Source organism: Cetorhinus maximus, unplaced genomic scaffold (genome assembly GCF_964194155.1).
Source record: "Cetorhinus maximus unplaced genomic scaffold, sCetMax3.hap1.1 HAP1_SCAFFOLD_1300, whole genome shotgun sequence".
NCBI classification, from domain to species: domain Eukaryota; kingdom Metazoa; phylum Chordata; class Chondrichthyes; order Lamniformes; family Cetorhinidae; genus Cetorhinus; species Cetorhinus maximus.
In genome coordinates this window covers 3,170-23,835 of record NW_027597241.1, presented here as the reverse complement: position 1 = coordinate 23,835, position 20,666 = coordinate 3,170, and the positions used below count along the sequence as shown (strand labels likewise).

General features: G+C 51.7%; 1 protein-coding gene across 1 annotated transcript in view; it reads right to left on the bottom strand.

Moving 5' to 3' along the window:
• Positions 1-19,161, bottom strand: part of LOC144676027 (disintegrin and metalloproteinase domain-containing protein 19-like) — a gene marked incomplete at its 3' end in the record, with an annotated part of 87,368 nt that extends 68,207 nt beyond the window's left edge. Inside the window, exons 1-2 of the mRNA XM_078536550.1 lie at positions 19,087-19,161; positions 17,203-17,279 (exon numbers count right to left, since the gene is read on the bottom strand). The remainder of the gene's footprint in view (positions 1-17,202; positions 17,280-19,086) is intronic.
• Between the last annotated feature and the right edge of the window lie 1,505 nt (positions 19,162-20,666).

Sequence of the window (20,666 nt, the reverse complement as noted above, 5' to 3'; positions counted from 1 at the left end):
ATCCAGAATTAAACCAACAGAGAACCACAGCAAATATCCAGACTTAAACCAACAGAGAACCACAGCAAATATCCAGAATTAAACCAACAGAGAACCACAGCAAATATCCAGACTTAAACAAACAACAGAGAACCACAGCAAATATCCAGACTTAAACCAACAGAGAACCACAGCAAATATCCAGAATTAAACCAACAGAGAACCACAGCAAATATCCAGACTTAAACCAACAGAGAACCACAGCTAATATCCAGACTTAAACCAACAGAGAACCACAGCAAATATCCAGACTTAAACCAACAGAGAACCACAGCAAATAGCCAGACTTAAACAAACAGAGAACCACAGCAAATATCCAGACTTAAACCAACAGTGAACCACAACAAATATCCAGAATTAAACCAACAGAGAACCACAGCAAATATCCAGAATTAAACAAACAACAGAGAACCGTCAGGAGGGTCAGTACTGAGGGAGTGCCGCACTGTCGGAGGGTCAGTACTGAGGGAGTGCCGCACTGTCGGAGGGTCAGTGCTGAGGGTGCGCTGCACTGTCAGAGGGTCAGTACTGAGGGAGCGCTGCACTGTCAGAGGGTCAGTACTGAGGGAGTGCTGCACTGTCGGAGGGTCAGTACTGAGGGAGCGCTGCACTGTTGGAGGGTCAGTACTGAGGGAGCACCGCACTGTCAGGGGGTCAGTACTGAGGGAGCGCCGCACTGTCGGAGGGTCAGTACTGAGGGAGTGCTGCGCTGTCGGAGGGTCAGTACTGAGGGAGTGCTGCACTGTCAGGGGGTTAGTACTGAGGGAGTGCTGCATTGTCAGAGGGTCAGTACTGAATGAGTGCTGCACTGTCAAGGGGTCAGTACTGAGGGAGTGCTGCACTGTTGGAGGGTTAGTACTGAGAGAGTACTGCACTGTTGGAGGGTTAGTACTGAGGGAGTGCTGCACTCTCAGACGGTCAGTACTGAGGGAGTGCCGCACTGTTGGAGGGTTAGTACTGAGGGAGTGCTGCACTGTCAAGGGGTCAGTACTGAGGGAGTGCTGCACCGTCTGGGGGTCGGTGCTGAGGGAGTGCTGCACTGTCAGAGGGTCAGTACTGAGGGAGTGCTGCACTGTCAGAGGGTCAGTACTGAGGGAGTGCTGCACTGTCAGAGGGTCAGTACTGAGGGAGTGCTGCACTGTCAGCACTGAGGGAGCGCTGCACTGTCGGAGGGTCAGTACTGAGGGAGTGCTGCTCTGTCAGGGGGTCAGTACTGAGGGTGTGCTGCAATGTCAGGGGGTCAGTACTGACGGAATGCCGCACTGTCAGAGGGTCAGTACTGAGTGAGTGCCACACTATCAGAGGGTCAGTACTGAGGGAGTGCTGTGCTGTCAGAATGTCAGTACGGAGGGAGTGCTGCACAGTCAGAGGGTCAGTACTGAGGGAGTGTCGCACTGTCAGAGGGTCAGTACTGAGGGAGTGCTGCACTGTCAGAGTGTCAGTACTGAGGGGGTGTCGCACTGTCAGAGGGTCAGTACTGAGGGAGTGCTGCACTGTCAGAGTGTCAGTACTGAGGGGGTGTCGCACTGTCAGAGGGTCAGTACTGAGGGAGTGCTGCACTGTCGGAGGGTCAGTACTGAGGGGGTGTCGCACTGTCAGAGGGTCAGTACTGAGGGAGTGCCGCACAATCGTAGGGTCAGTACTGAGGGAGTGCTGCACTGTCAGAGGGTCAGTACTGAGGGAGTGCCACACTATCAGAGGGTCAGTACTGAGGGAGTGCTGTGCTGTCAGAATGTCAGTACGGAGGGAGTGCTGCACAGTCAGAGGGTCAGTACTGAGGGAGTGTCGCACTGTCAGAGGGTCAGTACTGAGGGAGTGCTGCACTGTCAGAGTGTCAGTACTGAGGGGGTGTCGCACTGTCAGAGGGTCAGTACTGAGGGAGTGCTGCACTGTCAGAGTGTCAGTACTGAGGGGGTGTCGCACTGTCAGAGGGTCAGTACTGAGGGAGTGCTGCACTGTCGGAGGGTCAGTACTGAGGGGGTGTCGCACTGTCAGAGGGTCAGTACTGAGGGAGTGCCGCACAATCGTAGGGTCAGTACTGAGGGAGTGCTGCACTGTCAGAGGGTCAGTGCTGAGGGGGTGTCGAACTGTGTTTGTCGATGAAGGTTTATGTCTCATCTGCCCTTTGAGGTAAAAGTTTTAATCAGAAATATGTGAAAGAACAGGGGCTTCTCTCCCTTGTGCCCTTTTCAAGATGAACCCTTCAATAAGAACATAAGAAATAGAAACAGGGGTAGACCATTCGGCCCCTCGAGCCTGCTCCGCCATTCAATAAGGTCATGGCTGATCTTCTTGTGTTTAAATTTCCACATTCCCATCTAACCCCGATAACCTTTGATTCTCTTGCCTAACAAGAATCTATCTACCTCTGCCTTAAAAATATTCAATGTCCCCGTCTCCACCACCTTCTGAGGCAGAGAGTTCCAAAGTCACACAACCCTCTGAGAGAAAAAATTTCTCCTCATCTCTGTCCTAAAAGGGTGACCCCTAATTTTAAAACACTGCCCCCTAGTTCTGGACTCACCCAGAAGAGGAAACATCCTTTCCACACCCACCTTGTTCTGGATCGTCCATTACACAAACACTTCACTCAGAGAGAATGGCCCATCGTCATGGGCTAAGAACATTCTAGAAGAACGTGTGTTTATAAAAGACACTGTCTCTTAAAGGGTTAATGCAAGGACTCCGCTTGCTGCTACCTGGACAAGACAACAACACTCAAGAAGCTCAACACCGCCCAGGACAAAGCAGCCGCTTGATTGGCACCACACCCACAAACATTCACTCCCTCCACCACCGACGCACAGTAGCAGCAGTGTGTGTACCATCTACAAGATGCACTGCAGGAATTCACCAAGGCTCCTTCGACAGCACGTTCCAAACCCACGACCACTACCATCTAGAAGGACAAGGGCAGCAGATAGATGGGAACACCACCACCTGGAAGTTCCCCTCCAAGTCACTCACCATCCTGACTTGGAAATATATCGCCGTTCCTTCACTGTCGCTGGGTCAAAATCCTGGAACTCCCTCCCTAACAGCACTGTGGGTGTACCTACACCATATGGACTGCAGCGGTTCAAGAAGGCAGCTCATCAGCACCTTCTCAAGGGCAACTAGGGATGGGCAATGAATGCTGGCCCAGCCAGCGACACCCACATTCTGTGAGTGAATATGAAAAAAGTGAGCGGGCAAAGATCTGGCAAATGGAGTTTAATGTGGGCAAATGTGAAATTGGCCATTCTGGCAGGAAGAATAAAAAAGAAGTTTATAATCTAAATGGTGAGAGATTGCAGAGCTCTGAGATTCAGAGGGATCTGGGTGTCCTAGTGCATGAATCACAAAAGGTTAGGTTGCAGGTACAGCAGGTAATTAGGAAAGCTAATAGAATGTTATCATTTATTGTGAGGGGAATTGAATATAAAAGTAGGGAGGTTATGCTTCAGTTGTACAGGGCACTAGTGAGACCACATCTGGAGTACTGTGTACAGTATTGGTCACCTTATTTAAGGAAGGATGTAAATGTGTTAGCAGTTCAGAGAAGGTTTCCCAGACTAATACCCGGGGGGTTGTCTTATGAGGAAAGGTTGGACAGGTTAGGCTTGTATCCACAGGAGTTTAGAAGAGTAAGAGACAACTTGATTCAAACATATATCTGAGGGGTTTTGACAGGGTGGATGTGGAGAGGATGTTTCCTCTTGTGGGAGAATCTAGAACTAGGGATCACTGGTTAAAAATAAGGGGTCACCCATTTAAAACAGATGAGTTTTTTTCTCTGAGGGTTGAGAGTCTTTGGAACTCTCTTCCTGAAAAGGTGGTGGGAGCAGAGTCTGAATATTTTTAAGGCAGAGGTGGATAGATTCTTGATTAACGAGGGGGTGATGGGGTATCGGGGGTGATGGGTTATCGGGGGTGATGGGTTATCGGGGGTGATGGGTTATCGGGGGTGATGGGTTATCGGGGGTGATGGGTTATCGGGGGTGATGGGTTATCGGGGGCGACGGGTTATCGGGGGTGATGGGTTATCGGGGGTGATGGGTTATCGGGGGTGATGGGTTATTGGGGGTGATGGGTTATCGGGGGCGACGGGTTATCGGGGGTGATGGGTTATCGGGGGTGATGGGTTATCGGGGGTGATGGGTTATCGGGGGTGATGGGTTATCGGGGGTGATGGGTTATTGGGGGTGATGGGTTATCGGGGGTGATGGGTTATCGGGGGTGATGGGTTATTGGGGGTGATGGGTTATCGGGGGCGACGGGTTATTGGGGGTGATGGGTTATCGGGGGTGATGGGTTATTGGGGTGGGCGGGAATGTGAGGTTGAGGTTACATTCAGATGAGCCATGATCTTATTGAATGGTGGAGCAGGTTCGAGGGGCTGAGTGACCGACTCCTGCTCCTACTGTGTATGTTGGTATGTTTGTACTGTCTGCCCAAACTTTCTTTTGAAAAAAGGGGCTTTTAAACACAATGTAAAGGTCTGAAAACAGAAATGTGGCTTTGACCTGGTTTTCTCTTATACCTCCGGGACTGCCTTAAGTTCAAAGAGCAGGAGTCACTTACTGAGAAACACTCGCCTTATCTCACTTCCTTTATAAAGCTCAGCACTGAACTCTCGTTCCTCCCAGGAAGCAGTAATACTGAAACCATGAAGCAGTCAGCACTGACAGTGAGAATACCGTTAGAAATAATCACCAAGGGAGCTGTAGACTCAGCTCCAGCTGCTGAGATAGTAAGTGCTCAGTGTTCCACACCCTGCAGCTGTGTATCCACACTGCACAGGCAGCTCAGCACAGTCAGCTTCACCAATCAACACTCCATCAGTTTCAACATTGATGTACACTTGAAAAAGTGGATTTTTCCTATTAAAATAGAGGTTATGGGCTGATGTGATAAAATGTTTAACACAGAGCAAGGATGAGAGAGGTGGTTGAAGCAGATAGTTGACACTAACTGGGGGTCTGGTACAAGAGGCCGGAGATACCCAGATAGAAGATTAAGTGGAAGTTATTTAGAACAGGAGAGAGACCCTCCTTCACACAGAGAATTGAGAGTCTCTGGGATTCACTTCCTGAGTTAGTGGTTGGGAAAGAAACCACTGGAGAGAGAGATGAACAGAGTGGGGAAGTCTGATTTGGATTTTAGACTGCTCACACAGACTGGAATGAACTGCTTGTCTTTTGTATGGTATTTTATTCCTGAATATCTTGTTTTCTGCTCCAGGCTGAAGAGGAGAGGAGAATGGATGCTGTCTGTGTGGGTAAAGTCACTTTGCCTTGTCCAGCAGGTCAAGGACAGATTCACCGTATTGTCCTGCTCCGTGACCAGCTCCATGAGCTCCACAGCCGCCTCATCTCCTAGACATCTCTCACCAAGGGCCCCTGTCTCTCCAATACTCCAATCAAATCTGCTGCTCGCTTCATCAGTACAGGGGACACATCTCGCACTCATCTCGCTAAATCCTAACCACTGCCTCCTTATTACTGGCTGTGAGACTCGCAAAGTCACCTTAGGTAAAGCTCTGTGTCTGCACACTGACCCTGTCCAAAACTAGCCCCTCATAGTCTGCAGTCTCACTAACTGTTCACTGCGTTCATTCTAATGACTTTCTGTCGTGACTCTTAACACCCCAAAGATTAGACCCAGTGAGGTCAGAAACTACTCACCTCTCTACCCCCAGTGAATCCTTCCCAATGATTCAGCTCCTTACTGAGGTCAGGGAATCTCTCACTTTATATCAATCTTTGTAAACTTGGAGGAATCTGACCCATTCCTTCCGAGACCCTTTCCATATGGAGCTGGTCTGTGACAGGTTCTCCAGTCTCTGGATTCAGTCCATCTTCACTCAGTGCCAGTGTTTGGAGTGGAAATGAGCAGAGTTTGGGGCTCTTGTACCACTCCGATCACAATCACTTCACACTTCACTAAATGGCCACTGACCTCCATCCAACTCAATGGCTGAGAAACTTCCCTACCTGCTCAGCTCGGAGTCAACTGTGTGTGGACAACAATCTAATGCTCATCCCCTGTCACACTCACTCTCTCCTTCACCTCTCTCTACTCCCATCTCCCAGCCTTTGGGCCTCCATCTCCCCCCTCTATCCCCCGTGGGAGCTGGTACTGTTGGGGACAGTGAGTGAGCACTCTTCAGACTGTAGCTATGGGCAGTCACTCAGGGTGATGTTTGAGCTCGAATCTGCTTCCTGGCTCCAATCAGGAGTTGTTTTGTGTTTAAGACGATTGAGGTGACTGAGTCTGTTGTATGTTCCTGAGGCTCCGCTATATTTAATCACTCTCTATATGAAGTAATTATCAGATTAACTGTAATAAACATTGGGCTTTTGCCTGGATGATCAGCACCTCCACTGTCTCTGGTTTTCCTTCTGTTGAGACGTCTGCATTTGGAGTAGTCGGTGAAACGATTCCCAATTCATCCACCTTTCCACTCGGATATCTCAACACAGCTGCTGTGACCTGGGAAGGGGAGGGGAGGCACCGGGGACAGTGGGGCCCCGGGGGAGGGTGGGGGGAGAGGGAATAATTTGGCAGATGGAGTATAATCTGGGAAAATGTGAACTCGATAGAAAAGCAGAAAATGGAGAGAGAGAGATCGCAGAATTCTGAGGTACAGAGGGATCTGGGTGTCCTGGTACATGAATCACTAAAAGCATCCAACTCGGCCAATTACCACCCCATCAGTCTACTCTCCATCATCAGTAAAGTAATGGAAGGGATCATCAACAGTGCTATCAAGCGGCACTTGCTTAGCAATAACCTGCTCACTGATGCCCAGTTTGGGTTCTGCCAGGGCCACTCAGCTCCTGACCTCATTACAGCCTTGGCTCAAACATGGACAAAAGAGCTGAACTCCCGAGGTGAGGTGAGAGTGACTGCCCTTGACATCATGGCAGCATTTAACCAACAGTGAAGGAACGGCGATATATTTCCAAGTGAGGATGGTGAGTGACTTGGAGGGGAACTTCCAGGTGGTGGAGTTCCCGTGTGTCTGCTGCCCTTGTCCTTCTAGGTGGTCGTGGTCGTGGGTTTGGAAGGTGCTGTCGAAGGAGCCTTGGTGAAAGGGAGAAGGTTATTTGGCCCTCTTGATTCTGTCAATGTTGAATGAGTTGGTTCTGTGCCTCTGAATAGACTGAGTCAGCTTTTAATCATTTCTGTAGATTGCCTAAAGCGACCAGCTCAGCCACAGTTCCTCACTCGAGTCCCTCAGTTACTAATCTCATTATCCCCGTCTCAGCCTCTCATCCGTCTTCAACAGCAGAGTGACAGAGGCAAGTTCCCAATCGAAGGGGACAATTCACCATGGAAAGAATTTCCTCACCTGATGATTTTAATACACGGGGCAGGACATCTTCAGTGATTCTCCCTAAACCCGGCCAACCCCTAAACCCTGCCAACCCCTAAACCCTGCCAGTCTCTAAACCCTGCCAGTCCCTAAACCCTGCCAGTCCCTAAACCCTGCCAACCCCTAAACCCTGCCATCCCCTAAACCCTGCCAGTCCCTAAACCCTGCCAACCCCTAAACCCTGCCAACCCCTAAACCCTGCCAAACCCTAAACCCTGCCAAACCCTAAACCCTGCCAACCCCTAAACCCTGCCATCCCCTAAACCCTGCCAACTCCTAAACCCTGCCAACCCCTAAACCCTGCCATCCCCTAAACCCTGCCAGTCCCTAAACCCTGCCAACCCTAAATCCTGCCAACCCCTAAACCCTGCCAGAACCTAAACCCTGCCAGACCCTAAACCCTGCCAGTCCCTAAACCCTGCCATCCCCTAAACCCTGCCAACCTCTAAACCCTGCCAACCCCTAAACCCTGCCAGTCCCTAAACCCTGCCAACCTCTAAACCCTGCCAACCCCTAAACCCTGCCAAACCCTAAACCCTGCCAGTCCCTAAACCCTGCCAACCCTAAATCCTGCCAACCCCTAAACCCTGCCATCCCCTAAACCCTGCCATCCCCTAAACACTGCCAACCCCTAAACCCTGCCATCCCCTAAACCCTGCCAAACCCTAAACCCTGCCAACCCCTGAACCCTGCCAGTCCCTAAACCCTGCCAGTCCCTAAACCCTGCCATCCCCTAAACCCTGCCAGTCCCTAAACCCTGCCAACCCTAAATCCTGCCAACCCCTGAACCCTGCCAGTCCCTAAACCCTGCCATCCCCTAAACACTGCCAGTCCCTAAACCCTGCCAACCCCTAAACCCTGCCAACCCCTAAACCCTGCCATCCCCTAAACCCTGCCAACTCCTAAACCCTGCCAACCCCTAAACCCTGCCATCCCCTAAACCCTGCCAGTCCCTAAACCCTGCCAGTCCCTAAACCCTGCCAACCCCTAAACCCTGCCATCCCCTAAACCCTGCCAGTCCCTAAACCCTGCCAACCCCTAAACCCTGCCAACCCCTAAACCCTGCCAAACCCTAAACCCTGCCAACCCCTAAACCCTGCCATCCCCTAAACCCTGCCAACTCCTAAACCCTGCCAACCCCTAAACCCTGCCATCCCCTAAACCCTGCCAGTCCCTAAACCCTGCCAACCCTAAATCCTGCCAACCCCTAAACCCTGCCAGAACCTAAACCCTGCCAGTCTCTAAACCCTGCCAACCCCTAAACCCTGCCAGTCTCTAAACCCTGCCAGAACCTAAACACTGCCAGTCTCTAAACCCTGCCAGTCCCTAAACCCTGCCAACCCCTAAACCCTGCCAGACCCTAAACCCTGCCAACCCCTAAACCCTGCCAACCTTAAACCCTGCCAACCCCTAAACCCTGCCAACCCCTAAACCCTGCCAACCCCTAAACCCTGCCAGTCCCTAAACCCTGCCAACCCCTAAACCCTGCCAGTCCCTAAACCCTGCCAGTCTCTAAACCCTGCCAGTCCCTAAACCCTGCCAGTCTCTAAACCCCGCCAGTCTCTAAACCCTGCCAGTCTCTAAACACTGCCAACCCCTAAACCCTGCCAACCCCTAATCCCTGCCAGTCTCTAAACCCTACCAACCCTAAACCCTGCCAACCCCTAAACCCTGCCAACCTTAAACCCTGCTAACCCCTAAACCCTGCCAACCTTAAACTCTGCCAACTCCTAAACCCTGCCAGTCCCTAAACCCTGCCAGTCCCTAAACCCTGCCAGTCCCTAAACCCTGCCAACCCCTAAACCCTGCCAACCCTAAACCCTGCCAACCCTAAACCCTGCCAATCCCTAAACCCTGCCAACCCTAAACCCTGCCAACCCCTAAACCCTGCCAACCCTAAACCCTACCAACACCTAAATCCTGCCAACCCCTAAACCCTGCCAACCCCTAAACCCTGCCAGTCTCTAAACCCTGCCAACCCCTAAACCCTGCCAACCCCTAAACCCTGCCAACCCCTAAACCCTGCCAGTCTCTAAACCCTGCCAACCCCTAAACCCTTCCAACCCTAAACCCTGCCAACCCCTAAACCCTGCCAACCCCTAAACCCTGCCAACCCTAAACCCTGCCAACCCCTAAACCCTGCCAACCCCTTAACCCTGCCAGTTCCTGAACCCTGCCAAGCCCTGAACCCTGCCAGCTCTAGACGTTACCAGCTTGAACTGGTTTACAGAGAGGTCGCAAAGAATCCGATGGGCTGAATGGCCTCTTTCTGTGCTCTAAATGTCTCTGAGAGACAGATCGAAGCGATTGGCTGATATAGGGGACTTTCTTTGACAGGGTGAGTTGTGATCTGGAATGCACACTGCCTGATAGGGAAGTAGAAACAGTTTCAAAAATAACTTTCAAAATGGAATTTGATATCTTTTAAAAATATTTGTTCATGGGATGTGGGCGTCTCTGGCCAGACCAGCATTTATTACCTATCCCTAATCACCCTTGTTCAGGGGACAGTTTGGAATCACCCACATGTGCCTGGTCTGGAGTCACATGTAGGCCAGACCAGGTAAGGCCGACAGATTTCACCTGGAGAGAACATTTCCCCAGGCCCTCAGGAACAGAACTAACTGCGCAACTCACTAAAGCACCATGCACAGGCCTAAGGGGTGAATGGCCTCTGTCTGTGCGCTGGGGGATTCTGACTCAGTGTCAGTGTTTGCTGTTCAATTCGAATGTCTGCGGTTTCCTGGTTAACTTCAACCTGAACATCAGCCATTTCCTGTTCTAACGCAATGACTGCAGCTACCAGCACAGAGCCTGCACACTAAAGAATGATTCATAACATCGGCCTCTTACTGACAGAAGCAGCCAGTATTACAATTGGAAATCGGGACACAGCAGACTTACTAATGAAAATAAAAATAAAAATACCTGGAAAACCTCAGCAGATCTGACAACCTCTGGGGAGAGGAGCACAGTTAACACTGTCAGAGCTGCTGAGATTTTCCAGGCATTTTTATTTTTATTTTTATTTTTGTTTTGGATTTCCAGCATCCGCAGTTTTTTGCTTTTCGATTTACTAATGAGCTATCGAGAGCTGGGGAATGTGCGCAATGCTCCAGAGATACCACCAAAATAACAGACAGGCAAAGGGAGGGAGTCAATGGATTTGATATAAGTGACAAAGACAACAGTGCTGAGGAAAGTAATATCCTTAGAGGCCGGCAGAGCCCAGAGACTGGCAGGGTTTAGAGGCTGGCAGGGTTTAAAGACTGGCAGGGTTTAGGGGTTGGCGGGGTTTAGAGACTGGCAGGGTTTAGGGGTTGGCAGGGTTCAGGGTTTGGCAGGGTTTAGGGGTTGGCAGGGTTTAGAGACTGGCAGGGTTTAGGGGTTGGCAGGGTTTAGGGGTTGGCAGGGTTTAGGGGTTGGCAGGGTTTATGGGTTGGCAGGGTTTAGGGTTGGCAGGGTTTAGGGGTTGACAGGGTTTAGAGACTGGCAGGGTTTAGGGGTTGGCAGGGTTTAGGGGTTGGCAGGGTTTAGGGGTTGGCAGGGTTTAGGGACTGGCAGGGTTTAGAGACTGGCAGGGTTTAGGAACTGGCAGGGTTTAGAGACTGGCAGGGTTTAGGGGTTGGCAGGGTTTAGGGGTTGGCAGGGTTTAGGGGTTGGCAGGGTTTAGGGACTGGCAGGGTTTAGAGACTGGCAGGGTTTAGGGGTTGGCAGGGTTTAGGAACTGGCAGGGATTAGGGGCTGGCAGGGTTTAGGGGCTGGCAGGGTTTAGGGACTGGCAGGGTTTAGGGGTTGGCAGGGTTTAGGGGTTGGCAGGGTTTAGGGGCTGGCAGGGTGTAGAGACTGGCAGGGTTTAGGGACTGGCAGGGTTTAGGGTTGGCAGGGTTTAGGGGCTGGCAGGGTTTAGGGTTGGCAGGGTTTAGGGTTGGCAGGGTTTAGGGGCTGGCAGGGTGTAGGGTTGGCAGGGTTTAGGGTTGGCAGGGTTTAGGGTTGGCAGGGTTTAGGGTTGGCAGGGTTTAGGGGCTGGCAGGGTGTAGAGACTGGCAGGGTTTAGAGACTGGCAGGGTTTAGAGACTGGCAGGGTTTAGGGGTTGGCAGGGTTTAGGGGTTGGCAGGGTTTAGGAACTGGCAGGGTTTAGGAACTGGCAGTGTTTAGGGGTTGGCAGGGTTTAGGGGCTGGCAGGGTTTAGGGGCTGGCAGGGTTTAGAGACTGGCAGGGTTTAGAGACTGGCAGGGTTTAGGGACTGGCAGGGTTAAGGGGTTGGCAGGGTTTAGGGACTGGCAGGGTTTAGGGTGGGCAGGGTTTAGGGTTGGCAGGGTTTAGAGACTGGCAGTGTTTAAGGACTGGCAGGGTTTAGAGACTGGCAGGGTTTAGGGTTGGTAGGGTTTAGAGACTGGCAGGGTTTAGGGACTGGCAGGGTTTAGGGTGGGCAGGGTTTAGGGTTGGCAGGGTTTAGAGACTGGCAGTGTTTAGAGACTGGCAGGGTTCAGAGGTTGGCAGAGTTTAGGGACTGGCAGGGTTTAGGGACTGGCAGGGTTTAGGGGTTGGCAGGGTTTAGGGACTGGCAGGGTTCAGGGACTGGCAGGGTTCAGGGACTGGCAGGGTTCAGGGACTGGCAAGGTTTAGGGACTGGCAGGGTTTAGGGGTTGGCAGGGTTTAGGGGTTGGCAGGGTTTAGGGGTTGGCAGGGTTTAGGGGTTGGCAGGGTTTAGGGGTTGGCAGTCTCCAGGATTAGCGACTGCAGGATCTGTTGTTACAGCTGCACAGGGTCTTGGTGAGTCCACTCCTGGAGTACTGTGGACAGTGTTGGTCTCCTTACTTAGGGAGAGATAGACTTGAACTGGAAGCAGTTCAGTGAAGATTCACTTGACTGATTCCTGGGATGAAGGGGGTTTGGCTGATGATGAAAGGTTGGACAGGCTGGGCCTGTACCCAGTGGAATGTAGAAGAATGAGAGGTGATCTTCTTGAAACATATCAGATCCTGAGCGGGTTTGACAGGGTGGATGTGGAGAGAATGTTTCCACTGCTGGGGAGAAACTAGAACGAGGGGGAACAGGTTCAAAATAAGGACTCTCCCCATTGAAGCTGGAGATGAGGAGGAATTTCATCTCTCAGGGTTGTCAGTCTGTGGGATTCTCTTCCCCAGAGAGCAGGGGAGGCTGGCTCATTGAATATATTCAAGGCTGAGTTAGACTGATTTCTGATTGACAAGGGAGTCGAGGGTTACAGGGGGCAGACTGGAAAGTGGAGTTGAGACCACAATCAGATCAGCCATGATCTTATCGAATGGTGGAGCAGGCTCGAGGGGCCGAATAGGAGGTGATGGTGTAGTGGGATTGTCACTGGGCTGGTAATCCAGAGACCCAGGGTCATGCTCTGGGGCCCCAGGTTCAAATCGGCAGATGGTGGAATTTGAATTCAATAAAAATCTGGAATTAAAAGTCTGATGGTGACCATGAAACCATTGTCGATTGTTGTAAAAATCCATCTGGTTCACTAATGTCCTTTAGGGAGGGAAATCTGCCGTCCTTACCTGGTCTGGCCTACATGTGACTCCAGACCCACAGCAATGTGGGTGACTCTGAAATGGCCGAGCCAGACACTCAGTTGTACAAAGTCACAAAAAAGGAATGAAACCGGATGGACCACCCGGAATCAACCTAGGCACCGGAAACGACAACTGCAAACTTAACCCTGTCAACCCTGCAAAGTCCTCCTTATGAACATCTCGGGGCTAGTGCCAAAATTGGGAGAGCAACAGCCTGACATAGTCATCCTCACGGAATCATACCTTACAGATAATGTCCCAGACTCCATCATCACCATCCCTGGGTATGCCCTGTCCCACTGGCAGGACAGACCCAGCAGAGGGGGTGGCACAGTGGTATAGGGTCAGGAGGGAGTTGCCCTGGGAGTCCTTAACATTGACTCTGGACCCCATGAAGTCTCATGCCATCAGGTCAAACATGGGCAAGGAAACCTCCTGCTGATTGCCATGTACCGCCCTCCCTCAGCTGATGAATCAGTGCTCCTCCATGTTCAACACCACTTGGAGGAAGCACTGAGGGTGGCAAGGGTGCAGAATGTACTCTGGGTGGGGGACTTCAATGTCCATCACCAAGAGTGGCTCGGTAACACCACTACTGACCGAGCTGGCCGAGTCTTAAAGGACATAGCTGCTAGACTGGGTCTGTGGCAGGTGCTGAGGGAACCAAGAAGAGGGCAAAACATACTTGACCTCATCCTCACCAACCTGCCTGCCACAGATGCATCTGTCCATGACAGTATCGGTAGGAGTGACCACCGCACAGTCCTTGTGGAGACGAAGTCCTGTCTTCACATTGAGGATACCCTCCATCGTGTTGTGTGGCACTACCACCATCCTAAATTTCAAACAGATCTAGCAACTCAACACTGGGCATCCATGAGGCGCTGTGGGCCATCAGCAGCAGCAGAATTGTACTCGAACACAATCTGTAACCTCATAGCCCAGCATATCCCCCACTCTACCATTACCATCAAGCCAGAGGATCGACCCTGGTTCAATGAAGAGTGCAGGAGGGCATGCCAGGAGCAGCACAAGGCAAACCTAAAAATGAGGTGTCAACCTGGTGAAGCTATAACACTTGCGTGTCAAACAGCATAAGCAGCAGGTGATAGACAGGGCTAAGCAATCCCACAACGAATGGATCAGAGCTAAGCTCTGCAGTCCTGCCACATCCAGTTGTGAATGGTGGTGGACAATTAAACAACTCACTGGAGGAGGAGGCTCCACAAATATCCCCATCCTCAATGATGGAGGAGCCCAGCACATCAGTCCAAAAGATAAGGCTGAAGCATTTGCTACAATCTTCAGCCAGAAGTGCCAAGTGGATGATCCATCTCAGCCTCCTTCGGAGGTCCCCAGCATCACAGGTGCCAGTCTTCAGCCAATTCGATTCACTCCACGTGGTATCAAGAAACGGCTAAAGGCACTGGATGTTGCAAAGGCAATGGGCCCTGACAATATTCCTGCAATAGTACTGAAGACTTGTGCTCCAGAACTTGCTGCACCCCTAGCCAAGCTGTTCCAGTACAGCTACAACACTGGCATCTACCTGGCTATGTGGAAAATTGCCCAGGTATGTCCTGTACACAAAAAGCAGGACAAATCCAACCCGGCCAATTACCGCCCCATCAGTCTACTCTCCATCATCAGTAAAGTAATGGAAGGGGTCATCAACAGTGCTATCAAGCAGCACTTGCTTAGCAATAACCTGCTCACTGATGCCCAGTTTGGGTTCTGCCAGGGCCACTCAGCTCCTGACTTCATTACAGCCTTGGTTCAAACATGGACAAAAGAGCTGAACTCCCGAGGTGAGGTGAGAGTGACTGCCCTTGACATCAAGGCAGCATTTGACTCAGTGTGGCATCAAGGAGCCCGAGCAAAACTGGAGTCAATGGGAATCAGGGGGAAAACTCTCCACTGGTTGGAGTCATACCTAGCACAAAGGAAGATCACAGAATCATACAGTGCAGAAGAGGCCCTTCGGCCCATCGAGTCTGCACCGACACGTGAGAAACACCTGACCTACCTACCTAATCCCATTTACCAGCACTTGGCCCATAGCCTTGAATGTTATGACGTGCCAAGTGCTCATCCAGGTACTTTTTAAAGGATGTGAAGCAACCCGCCTCCACCACCCTCCCAGGCAGCGCATTCCAGACCATCACCGCCCTCTGGGTAAAAATGTTTTTCCTCACATCCCCCCTAAACCTCCTGCCCCTCACCTTGAACTTATGTCCCCTTGTGACTGACCCTTCAACTAAGGGGAACAGCTGCTCCCTATCCACCCTGTCCATGCCCCTCATAATCTTGTACACCTCTATCAGGTCGCCCCTCAGTCTTCTCTGCTCCAACGAAAACAACCCCAGTCTATCCAACCTCTCTTCATAACTTAAATGTTTAATCCCAGGCAACATCCTGGTGAATCTCCTCTGCACCCCTCCAGTGCAATCACATCCTTCCTATAATGTGGCGACCAGAACTGCACACAGTACTCCAGCTGTGGCCTCACCAAGGTTCTATACAACTCCAACATGATCTCCCTACTTTTGTAATCTATGCCTCGATTGATAAAGGCAAGTGTCCCATATGCCTTTTTCACCATCCCACTAACATGCCCCTCTGCCTTCAGAGATCTATGGACACACACGCCAAGGTCCCTTTGTTCCTCAGAACTTCCTAGTGTCATGCTGTTCATTGAATACTTCCTTGTCAAATTACTCCTTCCAAAGTGTATCACCTGACACTTTTCAGGGTTAAATTCCATCTGCCACTCATCTGCCCATTTGACCATCCCACCTATATCTTCCTGTAGCCCAAGACACTCAACCTCACTGTTAACCACCCGGCCAATCTTTGTGTCATCTGCAAACTTACTAGTCCTACCCCCCACATAGTCATCTATGTCGTTTATATAAATGACAAATAATAGGGGACCCAGCACAGATCCCTGTGGTACACCACTGGACACTGGCTTCCAGTCACTAAAGCATCCTTCTGTCATCACCCTCTGTCTCCTACAACTAAGCCAATTTTGAATCCACCTTATCAAATTACCCTGTATTCAATGTGCATTTGCCACCTTTATAAGTCTCCAATGTGGGACCTTGTCAAAGGCTTTGCTGAAATCCATATAAACTACATCAACTGCACTACCCTCATCTACACACCTGGTCACCTCCTCAAAAAATTCAATCAAATTCAATCAAGATGGGTGTGGTTGTTGGAGGTCAGTCATTTCAGCTCCAGGACATCACTGCAGGACTTCCTCAGGGTAGTGTCCTCGGCCCAACCATCTTCAGCTGCTTCATCAATGACCTTCCTTCCATCATAAGGGCAGAAGTGGGGATGTTCGCTGATGATTGAACAATGTTCAGCACTATTAGCGACTCCTCAGATACTGAAGCAGTCCATGTCCAAATGCAGCAAGACCTGGACAATATCCAGGCTTGGGCTGACAAGTGGCAAGTAACATTCGCGCCACCTAAGTGTCAGGCAATGACCATCTCCAACAGGAGAGAATCTAACCATCGCCCCTTGATGTTCAATGGCATTACCATCACTGAATCCCCCACTATCAATATCCTGAGGGTTACCATTGACCAGAAACTGAACTGGACTAGCCAAATAAATACTGTGGCTACAAGAGCAGGTCAGAGGCTGGGAATCCTGCGATGAGTAACTCACCTCCTGACTCCCCAAAGCCTGTCCACCATCTACAAGGCACAAGTCAGGAGTGTGATGGAATACTCCCCACTTGCCTGGATGAGTGCAGCTCCCACAACACTCAAGAAGCTCGACACCATCCAGGACAAAGCAGCCGCTTTATTGGCACCACATCCACAAACATTCACTCCCTCCACCACCGATGCACAGTAGCAGCAGTGTGTGTACCACCTACAAGATGCACTGCAGGAATTCACCAAAGCTCCTTCGACAGCACCTTCCAAACCCAAGACCACTACCATCTAGAAGGACAAGGGCAGCAGATAGATGGGAACACCACCACCTGGAAGTTCCCCTCCAAGTCACTCACCATCTTGACTTGGAAATATATCACCGTTCCTTCACTATCACTGGGGCAGGATTGGGATGATATGGCATAAGAAGCCGGGATTGCGGCCGGAGGGTAAAACATTCTTTTTCCCGCCCACTACTGCACTTAGTCCAAATCCGGGATGATTCCGGCACTGTGATTCTGAAATTCCAATCACAGAGGGTGAGGCACAGCAGGCCGATAGCTCAATACTCACTCATTGCGTTGAATGTCTAGAAGAAGTTCTCTGTCACTGACAGTCACGCTCACTGTCCCCTGATCAGGATAGGAAACCTGGCAACCACAGAGAGAATTCACTCAAAACACGGCAAAGGAACGGGAGCTCACCCAGGACACTGACCTCCGACCGACCCCAGCGAGACGCCAGACAGAAACCAGTGAGATCCCAGACAGAAACCAGTGAGATCCCAGACAGAAATCAGTGAGATCCCAGACAGAAACCAGTGAGACCCCAGACAGAAACCAGTGAGACCCCAGACAGAACCCAGCGAGACTCCAGAAAGAACCCAGTGAGACTCCAGAAAGAACCCAGTGAGACTCCAGACAGAATACAGTGAGACTCCAGACAGAATACAGTGAGACTCCAGACAGAATACAGTGAGACTCCAGACAGAATACAGTGAGACTCCAGGCAGAATACAGTGAGACTCCAGACAGAATACAGTGAGACTCCAGACAGAGCCCAGTGAAACCCCAGACAGACCCCAGTGAGACTCCAGACAGACCCCAGTGAGACTCCAGACAGAACCCAGTGAGACTCCAGACAGAACACAGTGAGACTCCAGAAAGAACCCAGTGAGACTCCAGGCAGAATACAGTGAGACTCCAGACAGAATACAGTGAGACTCCAGGCAGAATACAGTGAGACTCCAGGCAGAATACAGTGAGACTCCAGACAGAATACAGTGAGACTCCAGACAGAATACAGTGAGACTCCAGGCAGAATACAGTGAGACTCCAGGCAGAATACAGTGAGACTCCAGACAGAATACAATGAGACTCCAGACAGAATACAGTGAGACTCCAGACAGAATACAGTGAGACTCCAGGCAGAATACAGTGAGACTCCAGGCAGAATACAGTGAGACTCCAGACAGAATACAGTGAGACTCCAGACAGAATACAGTGAGACTCCAGGCAGAATACAGTGAGACTCCAGGCAGAATACAGTGAGACTCCAGACAGAATACAGTGAGACTCCAGACAGAATACAGTGAGACTCCAGGCAGAATACAGTGAGACTCCAGGCAGAATACAGTGAGACTCCAGACAGAATACAGTGAGACCCCAGACAGAATACAGTGAGACTCCAGGCAGAACAAAGTGAGATTTCAGACAGACCCTAGATAGAACCCAGTAGGTCTCCAGACAGAGCCCAGTGAGACCTCAGACAGAACCCAGTGAGATACCAAACAGACCGTGGACAGAACCCGACAAAAACAAGGCACAGCCTAGACAGATCCCAGGTATTGTAGACAGAATTCAGACAGTAACCCAAGACCCCTAAAGGGATTCCAGAGCGAACCCAGACAGGCCCCAGGCAGAGTCCAGACAGGCCCAGACAGAATCTAGGCAGACCACAGACAGAAACCAGACAGACCACAGACAGAAACCAGACAGACCCGAGACAGAAACCAGACAGGCCCAGACAGAATCTAGTCAGACCACAGGCAGAAACCAGACAGACCCCAGACAGAAAGCAGACCAACCCCATCAGTGACACCTTTGTTGTGACCCAGTTCAATTACTGACACCGACAGTGCCCCGGTCTAGGTGGAACCCTGCATATCACATGTCTGCCCCGCCCACACTGGGCCCCGCCCACACTGGGCCCTCACCCCACACTGGGCCCCGCCCACACTGGGCCCTCGCCCCGCCCACACTGGGCCCTCGCCCCGCCCACACTGGGCCCTCGCCCCACACTGGGCCCCACCCACACTGGGCCCTTGCCCCGCCCACACTGGGCCCCACCCACACTGGGCCCTTGCCCCGCCCACACTGGGCCCTCGCCCCGCCCACACTGGGCCCTGGCCCCGCCCACACTGGGCCCTGGCCCTGCCCACACGAGGTTTGCACTGACCTGAGTTCCTGTGATTATCTCCAGCAGCCTCGGGCCGTCCCCTAACCAATAGGGAACAAAACGCTGTCCCTGAGGGAGCTCTGCAGACACAGGAGAGGAAATGGTGTAAACCCGGCATGAACAACTCACTCACACAAACTAAAGACAGAGAGCAGCCAAACCCAGTGCACACAGCACAACACACACTGGGGCAATCCAGCTGCACAGCCGATCTCACTGGCCCAGTGTTCCAGCTGCATAGCCAATCTCGCTGGATCAGTCATCCAGCTGCACAGCCAATCTCACTGGCCCAGTGTTCCAGCTGCACAGCTAATCTCACTGGATCAGTCATCCAGCTGCACAGCCAATCTCACTGGCCCAGTGTTCCAGCTGCACAGCTAATCTCACTGGATCAGTCATCCAGCTGCATAGCCAATCTCGCTGGATCAGTGTTCCCGCTGCACAGCTGAATGCTGGGTAAGCGTCTTCAATTCCCATCACAGCAACTGCTGAAACCACGTTCAAATAATAAAATTTGTAATTAATAAAGCTTCTCTCAGTAAAAGTAAAAACTATTGATTGTTGCAAAGGATCCAGTTCATTAATGCTTTTTAGGTGGAAGAAAATCCACACTCCTGGGGTGTCCAATCTGAACAGCCCCAGCAGATCAGGACTAGGGAACCCGTACCCCAGTGAGGGTCAGTGTGTGTGGGACCCGTACCCCAGTGACAGTAGGTGTGTGTGGGACCCGTACCCCAGTGAGAGTCAGTGTGTGTGGAACCCGTACCCCAGTGAGAGTCAGTGTGTGTGGGACCCGTACCCCAGTGAGAGTCAGTGTGTGTGGGACCCGTACCCCAGTGAGGGTCAGTGTGTGTGGGACCCGTACCCCAGTGAGAGTCAGTGTGCGTGGGACCCGTACCCCAGTGAGGGTCAGTGTGTGTGGGACCCGTACCCCAGTAAGAGTCAGTGTGTGTGGGACCCGTACCCCAGTGAGAGTCAGTGTGTGTGGGACCCGTCCCCCAGTGAGAGTCAGTGTGTGTGGGACCCGTACCCCAGTGAGAGTCAGTGTGTGTGGGACCCGTACCCCAGTGAGAGTCAGTGTGTGTAGGACCCGTACCCCAGTGAGGGTCAGTGTGTGTGGAACCCGCACCCCAGTGAGAGTCAGTGTGTGTGGGACCCGTCCCCCAGTGAGAGTCAGTGTGTGTGGGACCCGTCCCCCAGTGAGAGTAGGTGTGTGTGGGACCCGTAACCCAGTGAGGGTCAGTGTGTGTGGAACCCGTACCCCAGTGAGAGTCAGTGTGTGTGGGACCCGTCCCCCAGTGAGAGTCAGTGTGTGTGGGACCCGTACCCAAGTGAGGGACAGTGTGTGTGGGACCCGTACCCCAGTGAGAGTCAGTGTGTGTGGGACCCGTACCCCAGTGAGGGTCAGTGTGTGTGGGACCCGTACCCCAGTGAGAGTCAGTGTGTGTGGGAACCCGTACCCCAGTGAGGGTCAGTGTGTGTGGGACCCGTACCCCAGTGAGGGTCAGTGTGATTTTGGGACCCGTACCCCAGTGAGAGTCAGTGTGTGTGGGACCCGTACCCCAGTGAGGGTCAGTGTG